This window comes from Phocoena phocoena, chromosome 10, assembly GCF_963924675.1.
Source record: "Phocoena phocoena chromosome 10, mPhoPho1.1, whole genome shotgun sequence".
NCBI classification, from domain to species: domain Eukaryota; kingdom Metazoa; phylum Chordata; class Mammalia; order Artiodactyla; family Phocoenidae; genus Phocoena; species Phocoena phocoena.
Window position 1 is genome coordinate 36,859,437 of NC_089228.1, and position 14,923 is coordinate 36,874,359.

Genomic DNA, 14,923 nt, shown 5'->3' on the forward strand with positions numbered 1-14,923 from the left:
CCTTGTTGTTCCCTACAGCACAGGGAACTCTGCTCAATGTTATGTGGCAGCCTGGATAGGAGGGGAGTCTAGGGGAGAATGGATACATGTATATGTATGGCTGAGTCCCTTTGCTGTGGACCTGAAACTATAACAGCATTGTCAGTCAGCTATGCTCCAATATAAAATAAAAAAAAAGAAAATGATATATATAAAGAAGATGTATGCACACACACACACACATATATATATACATTGGAATATTATTCAGTCATGAAAAAGAGTGAAATCCTTCCATTTGCAACAACATGGATGGACCTGGAGGACATTATGCCACATGAAATAAGCAAGACATAGAAGGACAAATACTGCATGATCCCACCTTTATGAGGAATCTAAAACAGTCGAACTCGCAGAGAGTAGAATAATGATTACCAGGGCTGGGAGGAGAGGGAAATGGAGAAGTGTCTGAGTAAATTCTGGAGGTCTACTGTAAACATAGAGCCTATGTTAATTAAACAATACTGTATTGTATACTTAAAATTTGCTAAGAAGGTAGATCTTATGTTAAGGGCCCTTACCACAAAAGAAAAAATTATTTAACTTAATAAATAAATAAAGGGATGGAAGGAATCTTTTGGATCTGATGAATACCTTCATGGCCTTGATTCTGGTGATCTTATGGGAGTATATTTATCTCCAAACTCATCAAGTTGTATATGTTAAATATGTACAGCTTTTTGTATGTCAATCATGCCTCAATATAGTGGTTTTTAAAAGAATTATAAGAGAATACTAGGAACGACTGTACTCTAATGAAATGGATAATATAGGTGAAATGGACAAATTCCTAGAAACACACAAATTATGAAACTTGACCCAAGAAGAAACAGGAAATCTGAATAGACCTATAACAAAGAGACTGAATCACTAATCAAAAACTTCCCAACCAAAAAAGTTTAGGATCAGATGGCGCTGCTATTGAATTCTAAATGAATATTTAAAGAATTAATATCAATCCTTTTCAAACTCTTCCAGAAAATAGGAGAGAATACTTCTTAGTCATTCTATGAGGCCATCGTCATAGCAAATCCAGAGAGGGACATTACAGGAAAAGAAAACTGCATATCAATATCCCTTATGAATATAGATGCAAAAATCCTCAACAAAATATTAATAATGGAGATCCTACAGCATGTTAAAAGGATTGCACACCACGACCAAGTGGGATTTTTCCCCAGGATTTAAGGTTCAACATACAAAACCATCCAAAGTAATAGAACACATTAATAGAACAAAGGGGGGAAATTCACATGATCCTCTCAATTGATGCAGAGAAAGCTTATGACAAAATCCAACATCCTTTCAGGAGAAAAACACTCAGAAAACAAACAAACAAACAAAAATGGAAGCTCCTCAACACGACAAAGAGCATTTATGAAAAAAACCCCAGCTAACATCAAACTCAAAGGTGAAAGACTGAGGGTGTTCCCCCACCACCAAGATTAGGAACAAGACAAGAATGCCCACTTCACTGTTTTTCAACACCGTACTGAAATTCTAACCAGCAATTAGGTAAGAAAAAATAAATTAAATGCATCCAAATTGGAAAGGAAAGAGTAAAGTTATCTCTGTTCACAGATGACATGATCCTACAGATAGAACATCCCAAATAGGGAATTCCCTGGTGGTCCAGTGGTTAGAACTCCACGCTTCCACTGAAGAGGGCATGGGTTCAATCCCTGGTCAGGGAACTAAGATCTGGCATGTCATGTGGTGTGGCCAAAAAAAAGAACATCCCAAATAATTCTTTTAACTATTAGAGCTAATAAATGAATTCAGCAAAGTTGTAGATACCAAATCAACACACAAAACCAGCTGTGTTATTGTACATCAGCAATGAACAATCTGAAAAGGAAATTAAGAAAACAATTCCACAATTCACAATACTATCAAAAAGAATAATACATCTAGGAATAAATTTACTCAAGGAGGTGAAAGACTTGTACATGGAAACTACAAAACATTGCTGAAAGAAATTATGCAAGACCCAAACAAACGGGAAAACATCTTGTGTTCATGGATTTGAGGACTTAATCATTTTTGTTAAGATGGCAATACAGTTGGCCCTCCCTATCCACAGATTCCACATCCATGGATACAGAGGATATATCCATGGATACACTACATATCCACTATACTTTGCCATCTTATATAAGGGACTTGAGCATCTGTGGATTTTGGTATACAAGGGAGGTCCTGGAACCAATCATCCACAGATACCAAGGGACAACTGTACTCCACAAAGTGATCTACACATCCAATGCAATTCCTATCAAAATTCCAATGATCTTATTTACAGAAATGAAAAAGCAGATCTTCAAATTATTATGGAATTGCAATGAATCTTGAATAGCGAAACAATCTTTAAAAAAATAAGAATAAATTTGGAAGGCTCACATTTTCTGGTTTCAAAATTTACTACAAAACTACAGTAATAAAAATAGTGTGGTACTACCATGCACAAAAATAAACTCAAAATGGCTTAAAGACTTAAACATAAGACATGACACCATAAAACTCCTAGAAGAGAGCATAGGCAAAACATTCTGACATAAATCGTACCAACGTTTTCTTAGGTCAGTCTCCCAAGGCAATAGAAATAAAAACAAAAACAAACAAATGGGACCTAACCAAACTTACAAGCTTTGCACAGCAAAGGAAACCATAAAAAAAAAAATGAAAAGACAATCTATGGAATGGGAGAAAATACTTGCAAATGATGTGACAGACAAGGGCTTAATCTCCAAAATATACAAACAGCTCATACAACTCAACAACAAAAATAAACAACCCAATCAAAAAATGGGCAGAAGACCTTAATAGACATTTCTCCAAAGAAGACATACAGATGACCAGTAGGCACATGAAAAGATGCTCAACATCACTAATTATTAGAGAGATGCAAATCAAAACTACAGTGAGGTACCACCTCACACCGGTCAGAATGGCCATCATTAAAAAGTCTACAGGACTTCCCTGGTGGTGCAGTGGTTAAGAATCCACCTGCCAATGCAGGGGACACAGGTTCGAGCCCTGGTCCGGGAAGATGCCACAGAGAAATTAAGCCTGCGCACCACAGCTACTGAGCCCACATGCTACAACCACTGAGCCCACATGATGCAACTACTGAAGCCCCTGCGCCTACAGCCTATGCTCTGCAACAAGAGAAGCCACTGCAGTGAGACGCCTGTGCACTGCAACAAAGAGTAGCCCCTGCTTGCTGCATCTAGAGAAAGCCCACGCACAGCAACAAAGACCCAACGCAGACAAAAATAAATAAATAATTTTTTTTTCCTTTTAAGTCTGCAAATAATAAATGCTGGAGAGGGTGTAGAGAAAAGGGAACCCTCCTACACTGTTGGTGGGAATGTAAGTTGCTGCAGCCACTACGGAAAAGTGTGGAGGTTCCTCAGAAAACTAAAAACAGAATTACCATATGATCCAGAAATCCCACTCCTGGGCATATACCTGGACAAAACTATAATTCAAAAAGATAATGTATAAATAGATAACTAATAAGAACCTGCTGTATAAAAATAAAATAAAATAAAATTCAAAAAAAATAAATAAAAACAAAATGATAACATGCACTTCTATGTTCACAGCAGCACTATTCACAAGAGCCAAGCCATGGAAACAACCTAACTGTCCATTGACAGATGAATGGTTAAAGAAGATGTGATACATAAACACAACGGAATACTACTCAGCCATAAAAAAGAACGAAATAATGCCATTTGCAGCAACATGGATGCAACTAGAGATTATTATACTAAATGAAGTCAGACAGAGAAAGACAAATACCATATGATATCACTTATATGTGGGATCTTGACTATGGCACAAATGAACCTCTCTACAAAACAGAAACAGACTCATAGACATAGAGAACAGACTTGTGGTTGCCAAGGCGGAGGGGAGTGGGGGAGGGAAGGACTGGGAGTGTGGGATTAGCAGATGTAAACTATTATATACAGGATGGATAAAAACAAGGTCCTATGGTATAGCACAGGGAACTATATTCAATATCCTGTGATAAAACACAATGGAAAATAATATTTAAAAAAGAATTAAAAAAAGAATGTCTATATGTGTATAACTGAGTCACTCTGCTGTACAGCAGAGACTGGCATGACAATGTAAATCAACTATACTTCAATCGAAAAAAAAAAGAAAACACTGTGGTACTGGCATAAGGATAGACAGATAGACATAGTGCTGGGACACCTGGATATCCATATGTAAATAGTGAGGTTGGACTCCTACCAGCATATATAAAAATTAAAATGGATCAATGACCTAAATATAAAAGCTGAAACCATAAAATTCTTACAAGAAGACAAAGGGATAAATATTTATGAGCTTGGATTTGGCAAAATGGATTCCTAGACATGACACCAAAAGCATGAGCAACAAAAGAAAAAACAGATAAATCACTTCATTAAAATTAAAAACTTTTGTGCATCAAAGGATATTATCAACAAAGCAAAAAGACCGGGGCCTCCCTGGCAGTCCAGTGGTTAAGACTTCACGCTTCCACTGCTGGGGGTGTGGCCTCGATCCTTGGTCGGGGAACTAAGATCCTGCATGCAGCACAGCACAGCACAGCCAAAAATAAAGAAAGCAAAAAAGACAACCTACAAAATAGGGGAAAATACTTGCAAATCATATATCTGAGAAGGGTCTAGTATCCAGAATATATAAAGGACTCATAACTCAACAATAAAGATGCAAACAAGCCAATTTTAAAATGGGTAAAGGACTTGAGCAGACATTTCCCCAAAGAAGTTATGCAAATGGCCAACAAACACATGAAAAGATGCTCAATACCATTAGTCATTACAGAAATGCAAATCAAAACTACAATCAGGGACTTCCCTGGCGGTCCAGTGGTTAAGACTCTGTGCTTCCACTGCAGGGGGGCACAGGTTCAACCCCTGGTCAGGGAACTAAGATCCCGCATGCCACACGGTGTGGCCAGAAATTTAAAAAACAAACAAACAAACAATGAGATACCACTTCACACCCATTAGGATGACTAAACAAAACAAAACAAGTATTGGAGAGGATGTGAAAAAACTGGAACTCTCATATGTTGCTGGTAGGAATGTAAAAATGGTTCAGCTGTGGTTCCTCAAAATGTTAAACACAGAATTCCATATGATCCAGCATTTCCAATCCTAGGCCCAAACCCCACAAGAATTGAGAACAGGTACTCAAATAAATATCTGTACATGAATGTTTATACCAGCACTATTTGCAATAAACAAAAGGTGGAAACAACTCAAATGTTCATCAGTGGATGAATGGATAAGCAAATGTGGTATATACATACAATGGAATATCATTCAGCCATGAAAAGGAATGAAGTACTAGTAAAACATGGATGAACATAAAAAACATTACGCTAAGTGAAAGAAGCCAAACACACAAAGTCACATATTGCATGATTCCATGTATATGCAATATCCAGGATAAGTAAATCAACAGAGATAGAAAGCAGACTGACTGATGGTTTTGCCAGGGGCTGAAGGAGGGAGGAATGGGGAGTAACTGCTTAACGGTACAGGGTTTTTTTGGAGGTGATGAAAATGTTTTGAAATAGATAGAGGTGTTGGTTGTGCAACATTGTGAATTTACTAAATGCCACTGAATTAACTGTTCACTTTAAAATTATTTACTTTAAGAACTTTCCTGGTGGTCCAGTGGGTAAGACTTCACCCTCCCAATGCAGGGGGCCAATGCAGGAGGCCCGGGTTCCATCCCTGGTAGGGGAACTAGATCCCACATGCATGCCACTACTAAGAGTCCGCATGCCACAACTAAGAAGCCTGCATGCTGCAACTATAAACCCGCATGCTGCAATGAAGATCCTGCATGCTGCAACTAAGACCCAGAGCAGCCAAAATAAATAAATTAAATAAATTAAAAAAAAATTAGTTTATGTTATGTTAATTTTACCTCATTAAAAAAAGTACAGACAAAAAATAGGGGAAATTTTCATAAACCTCGAGCAAGCATAGAATTTCCAAATAGGACATAAAAGCACTAACCATTAAAAAAAAAACTGATAAATTGTACTTCAGCCAAATTTAAGTCATTAACAGAGCAAGATAATTAAAAGCAAAGTTACAGAGTAGGAAAAAGATTCACAATACATTTATCTGATAAAGGACTCATCCTGAATATACAAAGAACTCCTACAAATCAATATTAGAAGATAAATAACCCAATAAAAATGGGCAAAAGACTTGAACAAATACTTCAAAAAAGAAGATCTACGAATAGCCAAAAAGTACATGAGATTTTTAATATAATTAATCACTAGATAAATACAAATTAAAACCACAGTGAGATACCACTACACACAGGTGACAAAGAGGTAGAGTAACTGGAATTCTCATACACTGCTGTAAAATGACACAATTGAGAAATTGTGTCATTTTATTTGAGAAAACCATTTGGAATTTCTAATAAAGATTTTAAAAAAACATTGACCCTATGACTCAGCTGTTCCACTCTGAGGCATTTACTAGAGAGAAATGAAAACCTATGTCTACAAAAAGATTTGACCAGAAGTAGTGTTCATAGTGTGTATGTGAGTGTGTGTGTGTGTGTGTGTGTGTATGTATATGCATATATGTATGTGCATATATAAGTGTATATATATGCAAAGCTTTAAAAATTGAACACAATCCAAAATATACATCAACAGCAGAATGGATAACCAAATTATGATATATTTGTACAATGGAATACTACTCAGCAATAAAAAGGAACAAAGACCTGATTCTCACAAAAACATGAACAACATGATGGTAAACAGATTGAGAGAAAATTCAGACACAAAAGTATATATGGTATGATTCCATTCATATAAAGTTCCATAACAGGCAAAAACTAGTCTATGATGATCAAAATCAGAACACTGGTTGTCTCTGGGAGGAGGCAGTAGTTACTGGAAAGGGGCCTGAGGGAACTTTCAGGAGTAATGAGAAATTTAGATTTGAGTGATGTTTACATGGATGTACACATTTGTCAAAATTCACAGACTTATACCCTTAAAAATCTATGCATTTTATATATGTAAAATACTTCTCAATATTTGTTTTAAAATCAGATAGGCATCAGACTTTTCTACAGCCAACACTCAAAGCTAGAAGAAATGTCTACCAAGTTCTGAAGGAAAGAGTGTGGACCATGAGGAAGGTGGTCAAAAGGTACAAACTTCGGGCTTCCCTGGTGGCGCAGTGGTTGAGAGTCTGCCTGCCGATGCAGGGGACACAGGTTCGTGCCCCGGTCCGGGAAGATCCCACATGCCACTGGAGCGGCTGGGCCCGTGAGCCATGACCGCTGAGCCTGTGCGTCCGGAGCCTGTGCTCCGCGCTCTGCAACGTAAGAGGCCACAACAGTGAGAGGCCCGCGTACCACAAAAAAAAAAAAAAAAAAAAAAAAGGTACAAACTTCCAGTTACAAGATAAATAAGTACTAGGGATGTAATGTACAACATGATGACTATAGTTGACACTGCTATATGATATACATGAAGGTTGTTAAGAGAGCAGATCCGAAGAGTTCTCATCACAAGGAAAAATTTTTTTTCTTTTTAAAAATTTTTCTTTTTATTATAGCTATATGAGATGATGGATGTTAACTAAACTTATTATGGTAATCATTTCACAATATATGTAAGTTAAACCATTATGCTGTACACCTTAAACTTATATAGTGATGTATGTCAATTATATCTCAATAAAACTGGAGAAAAATGGACATAAATTTTTTTTTTTTATTTAGAGGAGGCTGTTGGTTCACAAATTGGCCCTGTACACTGACAGCAAGGACCGAAGCAAGAGGCAGATCGCTCCAGATTAGTATGTGGCAGGTTTAATAAGCAAGGGAACTTACTTGCAAGGCTGTCCTGGGCAGCTGCAGACAAGCAGATCTCTGCACCCACCCACCAGAATCTTAAAAGTTTATAGAGAGGCCTTAATGGGGTTTCGTCATGTATACCATCCAGATGTTCTCAACAACACATTACTCTGTCAAGGTTGCATCCTTGAAACAGCTCCCACTATGGGAATGGCAGACAGAACATACATTTCAAGGACAGAGAGGGGGTGAAGAGCCTCTGATTGCCTCTCTGGATGACCTCCTCCAACAGAGCCTAAGGAGACTCAAGAACTAAATATAATGTGGTGTCCTGGATGAGCTCCTGGAGCAGGAAAAGGATATTAGGTAAAAACTAGGAAATCTGACCCCAAAGTATTAAAACCAGTCAACCTTTTATTCAAGTAAAAAGTCAGGAGGCAAACATCCCCATCACTAATCTGAGTTATGGTTATAAAGTATGCTCACTTTGTGAAAAAATCTGAGGTTTACCTCTATGAATTGTGTATATTTTTCAATACAAATTTATTTCACATCTGTATAATGGGTATATTAATAAAATGTACTTAATATAGCTACTGGATAAAATGAAATAACCTATGCACAATATGTATAATAACATGTATATATACAATAATAGATTCTTGGACACAGTAAATGCTCAATAAATGTTGTATATTGCTTTAATTAAAAGGATAAGAATATACCTGATTTACATTTTAAAAATTCTGGGAACTTCCCTGGTGGCACAGTGATTAAGAATCCGCCTGCCAATGCAGGGGACACGGGTTTGAGCCCTGGTCTGGGAAGATCCCACATGCTGCAGAGCAATTAAGCCCATGTGCCACAGCCACGGAGCCTGTGCTCTACAGCCCACGAGCCACAACTACTGAGCCCACATGCCACAACTACAGAAGCCCGTGCACCTAGAGCCTATGCTCCACAATAAAGAGTAGTCCCCACTCGTTGCAACTAGAGAAAGGCTGCGCAGCCAAAATTAAATAAATAAATTTATTAAAAAAAAAATTCTGGAAGGGGAGGGAGGAAAAGAATGGGGGTATATATGAAAAAATACTAGGCAGAAAAGTTGATAATTCTAAAAGGATGGGTTCATAGAGGTATTCTACTTTTTTATATATATAGTTTTTATAATAAAAAGGGAGAAGTATCACCGGAAGCAAGGGGATCTTTTTATTAAGAAGAAATTGTATTAAAATTGAGCAAAATAAACTAATAAAACCTAATCTTTGAAATCTTTCATGGGGGGAGTGGACAGTGGACAGTGGAGTAAGAAAACCCTGAGCTCACGGGCATACGAAAATTACAACTCTACAGAGCAACTACTGATGAGGAAAACCAAAAGACTAGCAGAAAAGACCTACAACTAAGGAGATAAACAAGGAACCACAAGGAGATGGGTAGGAGGGACAAAGATGTGGTATAGTCAAGACCCATACCCCCAGATGGGAGAGCCACAAATGGAAGGACAATTATAATCACAGAGGTTCTGCCCAAGGAGCGAGTGATCTGAACCCCTCTTTGGGCTCCCCAGCCCAGGAGTCTATTACATTTCTATACACTTAGAACAAATTATCCGAAAAAGAAATTAAGAAAACAATCCCATTTACAATTGAATCAAAAAGAATAAAATACCTAGGAATAAATCTAACTAAGGAGGTGAAAGATCTGTACTCAGAAAACTGTAAGAGGCTGATGAAAGAAATTGAAGACGACACAAACATATGGAAAGATATATTATGTTCATGGATTGGAAGAATTAACACTGATAAAATGACCATACTATTCAAAGCCATCTACAGATTCAATGCAATCTCTATCGATACGCCAATGGCATTCTTCACAGAACGAGAACAATTAATTCTAAAATTTGTATGGGAACATGAAAGTCCCCAAATAGCCAAAAAAATTTTAAGAATGAAGAACAAAGCTGGAGGTATCACATTCCGATTTCAAAGCTATGGTCATCAAAACAATATGGTACTGGTGCAAAACCAGACACATAGATCAATGGAACAGAATAGAAAGCCCAGAAATGAACCCACATGTATATGGGTTAATTATATGAACAATTATATGGACAATTAATCTATGACAAGGGAGGCAAGAATATACAATGGGAAAGGGTCTTCCCTGGTGGTCCAGTGGTAAAGAACCCGCCTTACAATGCAGGGGACGTGGGTTTGATCCCTGGTAAGAGAACTAAGATCCCACATGGCAGGAGGCAACTAAGCCCGCACGCCACAACTACTGAACTTGCATGCCTCAACTAGAGCCCACATGCCACAAACTACAGAGCCCACGTGCTCTGGAACCTGCGTGCCACAAACTACAGAGCCCATGCGCTCTGGCCTGCATGCCACAACTAGAGAAGAGAAAACCTGCATGCCACAACTAGAGAGAAGCCCGTGCACCACAATGAAGATACCACATGCCTCAACAAAGATCCCGCATGCCGCAACTAAGACGCGATGCAGCCAAAAAAAAAAAAAAAAATCTTAAAAAAAATGGATTAAAGACCCATTATAGTATTGTATGTCAACTATACTTCAATAAAAATAAATATAAATGGATTAAAAAGTTAAATTAAGGGCTTCCCTGGTGGCGCAGTGGTTGAGAGTCCACCTGCCGATGCAGGGGACACGAGTTCGTGCCCCGGTCCGGGAGGATCCCACATGCCGCGGAGCAGCTGGGCCCGTGAGCCATGGCCGCTGAGCCTGTGCGTCCAGAGCCTGTGCTCCGCACTCTGCAACGGGAGAGGCCACAACAGTGAGAAGCCCACATACCACAAAAAAAAAAAAAAAAAAGTTAAGACCTGAAACCATAAAACTTCTAGAAGAAAATACAGGCTGTAAGCTCTTTGACAATGGTCTTAATAATAATTTTTTTGGATGTGTCCCCTCAGGCAAGGGAAACAAAAGCAAAAATAAACGAATGGAACTCATCAAACTAAAAAGCTTTTGCACAGCAAAGGAAATTATTAACAAAGCAAAAAGGCCACTTACTGAACGGCAGAAAATAACTGCAAATGATATATCTGATAAGGGGTTAATATACAAAATATACAAAGAACTCATACAATTCAACAACAAAAAAATCCAAACCCAATTAAAAAATGGGCAGAGGATTTGAATAAACATCTTTTCAAAAAAGACATACAGATGGCCTGTATGTAAAAAAGAATAAAAAAGAATGAAATCTTGCCATTTGCAACAACATGGACAGACCTAGCAGGTGTTATGCTAAGCGAAATAAGTTAGACAGAGAAAGACAAACGCTGTATGATTTCACTTATGTGTGAAATCTAAAAAACAAATGAACAAGCATAACAAAACAGAAACAGTTATAGATACAGAGAACAAACAGGTAGTTGCCAGAGGGAAGGGGCTGGGGAAGGAAAGAAATAGGTGAGGGAGATTAAAAGCTACAAACTTTCAGTTGCAAATAAGTCACCTGTATGAAATGTACAGTGTGGGGAATATGGTCAATAACTATGTAGTATCTTTGTATGGTGACTAACTAGACTTCTCATGATGATCATTTTGAGATGTATAGAAATACCAAATCACTATGTTGTATACCAGGAACTAACATAGCGTTGTATGTCTATTATACTTCAAAAACAAACAAATTCAGAGAAAAGAGATCAGATTTGTGGTAACCAGAGGTGGGAGGTAAGGGAGAGAGGAAACTGGATGAAGTAAGTCAAAAGGTACAAACTTCCAGTTATAAGGTAAATAAGTACTAGGGATGTAAGGTTCAGCATGATAAATACAATTAATACTGCTGTATGTTATATATGAAAGTTGTTAAAAGAGTAAATCCTCAGAGTTCCCATCACAAGAACAAATTTTTTTCTATTTCTTCAATTTTGTATCTATATGAGATGATGCATGTTCACTAAACTTATTGTGATAACCATTTCATGATGCAGGTAAGTCAAATCATTATGCTGTACATCTTAAACTTAACACAGGGCTGTATATCAATTATATCTCAATAAAACTGGAAGAAAAAAACTTAATCTTTGTAATAACAAACATGGAAAGAGGGGGAAAAGGCATTGTCAAATATACAAAAGAACTCAGAATATGGGGACCATGAGCCTTTCATGGAAAATAAAAACTAGTTAATAAAATTCCAACAATTAACAAGTAAATCAAGGGACTTCCATGGTGGTGCAGTGGTTAAGAATCCGCCTGCCAATGCAGGGGACACAGATTCCAGCCCTGGTCTGGGAAGATCCCACATGCCACAGAGCAACGAAGCCCGTGCACCACAACTACTGAGCCTGCGAGCCACAGCTACTGAGCCCACGTGCCACAACTACTGAAGCCCGCGCTCCTAGAGCCCGTGTTCCGCAACAAGAGAAGCCACCACAATGAGAAGCCCACACACCACAACAAAGAGTAGCTCCTGCTCACCACAACTAGAGAAAGCCCGCATGCAGCAACGAAGACCCAACGCAGCCAAAAATAAAGAGCCTTCATGCTGCACCTAAGACCCGATGCGGCCAAAATAAATAAATAAATAATAAAATAAATGTTTTTAAAAAAAACTTTCATCTAAAAAAAAAGTAAATCAAAACTTTAAACTCAGGAATGAAAAAGCTGACATAAAAGGACTGGTGGTGTCTTGTGCATGCATTAGATATAGAATGAATATTAAATAACTAAGTAAATTAATGTTACAGAACAGAATTTAAACATGATTAAATTGATGAAATTGGACAGTGTAAAACTATTAATCAATGCTCTAATTACCATTTTAATGCAGTGTAAAAATACTAATTAATGAGAAACATCCTCAATTTCTCAACAAGGAATTAATCAATCAATATGGTCTACAATGAAAATATGGTTAATAAGAAAAAGCATAATGCTGCAAGACCACCAGGGTGAGTTTCACATTTTGTGAATCAAACTTACGAGACACAAGAGGCTGTCCCAGCACCAAAGTTATTTTGCTTGGAGAAAGGATCCAGAACAGGGAGCCCAGTGTCCCAGGGCCTGTGAGACCCAGATACAGTCTGTCAAGCCACCATCCCTGAGGAATGGGAACCAACATGAGTGCAGACCACATCACCACAGAGAAGCTGCAGCGCCTGGGCTCCCTCCCCTGAAATACCTCGCTAGCCCCTAGCACCTGTGGGTGTCTGCCTCACACACATCCGTGCATTGGAAGTGCATTAATGACGGGTTAGTCAGCAACCCCCAGACCAGGTGCAGTGTGCTTCAGGAAGAGCTAGCATCAGCTCACTCTCCTCCTATTCATGTTGTAAGAAGGCTGACCACAGGTCAAACTCTCTCTCCTCCCATTCCCTGAGACTAAAGGAATGTTTACCTCTAAATGTCACTGTCTCTTTTCTTAAACGTACAGGGATCTTTCAGGGGGAAAAAATATCTTTAGTGGTGAAGAAATGTATGAGAAGTTCTAAGTTTCTTCAGTTTCACTTCATATTCATTTTCTTCAATTAGAATCAAGTAAAATTAAATCTTTTGTTTTGTTTTTGCGGTACGCAGGCCTCTCACTGTTGTGGCCTCTCCCGTTGCGGAGCACAGACTCCGGACGTGCAGGCTCAGTGGCCACGGCTCACGGGCCCAGCCGCTCCGCAGCACGTGGGATCTTCCCGGACCGGGGCACAAACCCCTGTCCCCTGCATCGGCAGGCAGACTCTCAACCACTGCGCCACCAGGGAAACCCACAATCAAGTAAAATTAAATCTTAACTAAAAAAATAAACATATGGCATGATCCCATTTTTATGAAAGTATTTTTATCTCCCATTCTTCCTGTAAAACCGCATAGAAATATGTCTAGGATGCTATACCAGAAATGTCAATGATGGTTATATTTGAATGATAAAACTTGAGGTTATTTCTTTATTTATTTTTGGCTGCATTGTCTCTTCATTGCTGCGCGCAGGCTTTCTCTAATTGTGGTGAGCAAGGCCTACTCTTTGTTGTGGTGCGTGCACTTCTCACTGCGGTGGCTTCTCTTGTTGTAGAGCACAGGCTCTAGGCATGGCAGCTTCAGTAGTTGTGGCACGCGGGCTCAGTAGTTGAGGCGCATGGCACAGGCTTAGTTACTCTGGGGCATGTGGGATCTTCCAGGACCAGGGATAGAACCAGTGTCCCCTGCACTGACAGGCAGATTCTTAACCACTGCACCACCAGGGAAGTCCAAGAGGTAATTTAGTTACTTTTTGTACTTTTCTGCTTAAACTGTTCATGGGGAGCATGTACTGTTTTCACAGAAAGAATAAAGCGATTTTTCTTAAAAACAAACATACAAACCCTGATATCTTGGCAAGAGTCCTCAGGTATAAAACTTCCCGGTTTTACTCTCTTCCTCTTGCTCTTCCCCCCTCCCCCACCCCAAGTCTCCTCCATTTCCCTCCTCCCTCCCTTTACACTTCCTTTTAACCCCCCACCTCTCTCCTTCCCTTGCTTTCCCCAGTTCTAGCCCTCTTCCCCAGACTGCGAAAACTGCATCTTTCGTGCTGATGCCCCGCGGGCCCACAGGGGTGGCAATGGTAGGCTACTTCCCTTTTTCTGCAGGAGGCTGGGGTGGGCACATTATTTCAGACCCTCAGCGACCCCTCAACCTCTCAGGACCCCCCCACACCAGGAGAGGAGGTGAGAGCTGCCACAGTGGGGCGGGAGGAACGGAGAGAGAGCGCTCTGGCTGAATAGAGCTCTGGGGCAAGGCTCTCCACACGATTCCGCCCTGTGGACGAGCTTGAATCTTCCCGTCTCCGTGTCATCCCCTCAGCTCCATTTTTTGCCCCCAATACCTTTGCTCAGTACATTCCAACTTCGTGGGTTGCGATATTCTCTCAAGGGTCTGCCTCTGCAGAGGGCTCACTATCCCCTACGCCGCGCCAGGAGGATCAGTGAGCAGAGTGGCCGGAACCACCTTCGCCCAAGCCGAGGGACCCCCTGTTGAGAGGGAGCTAGCTCCTGGACCACCCA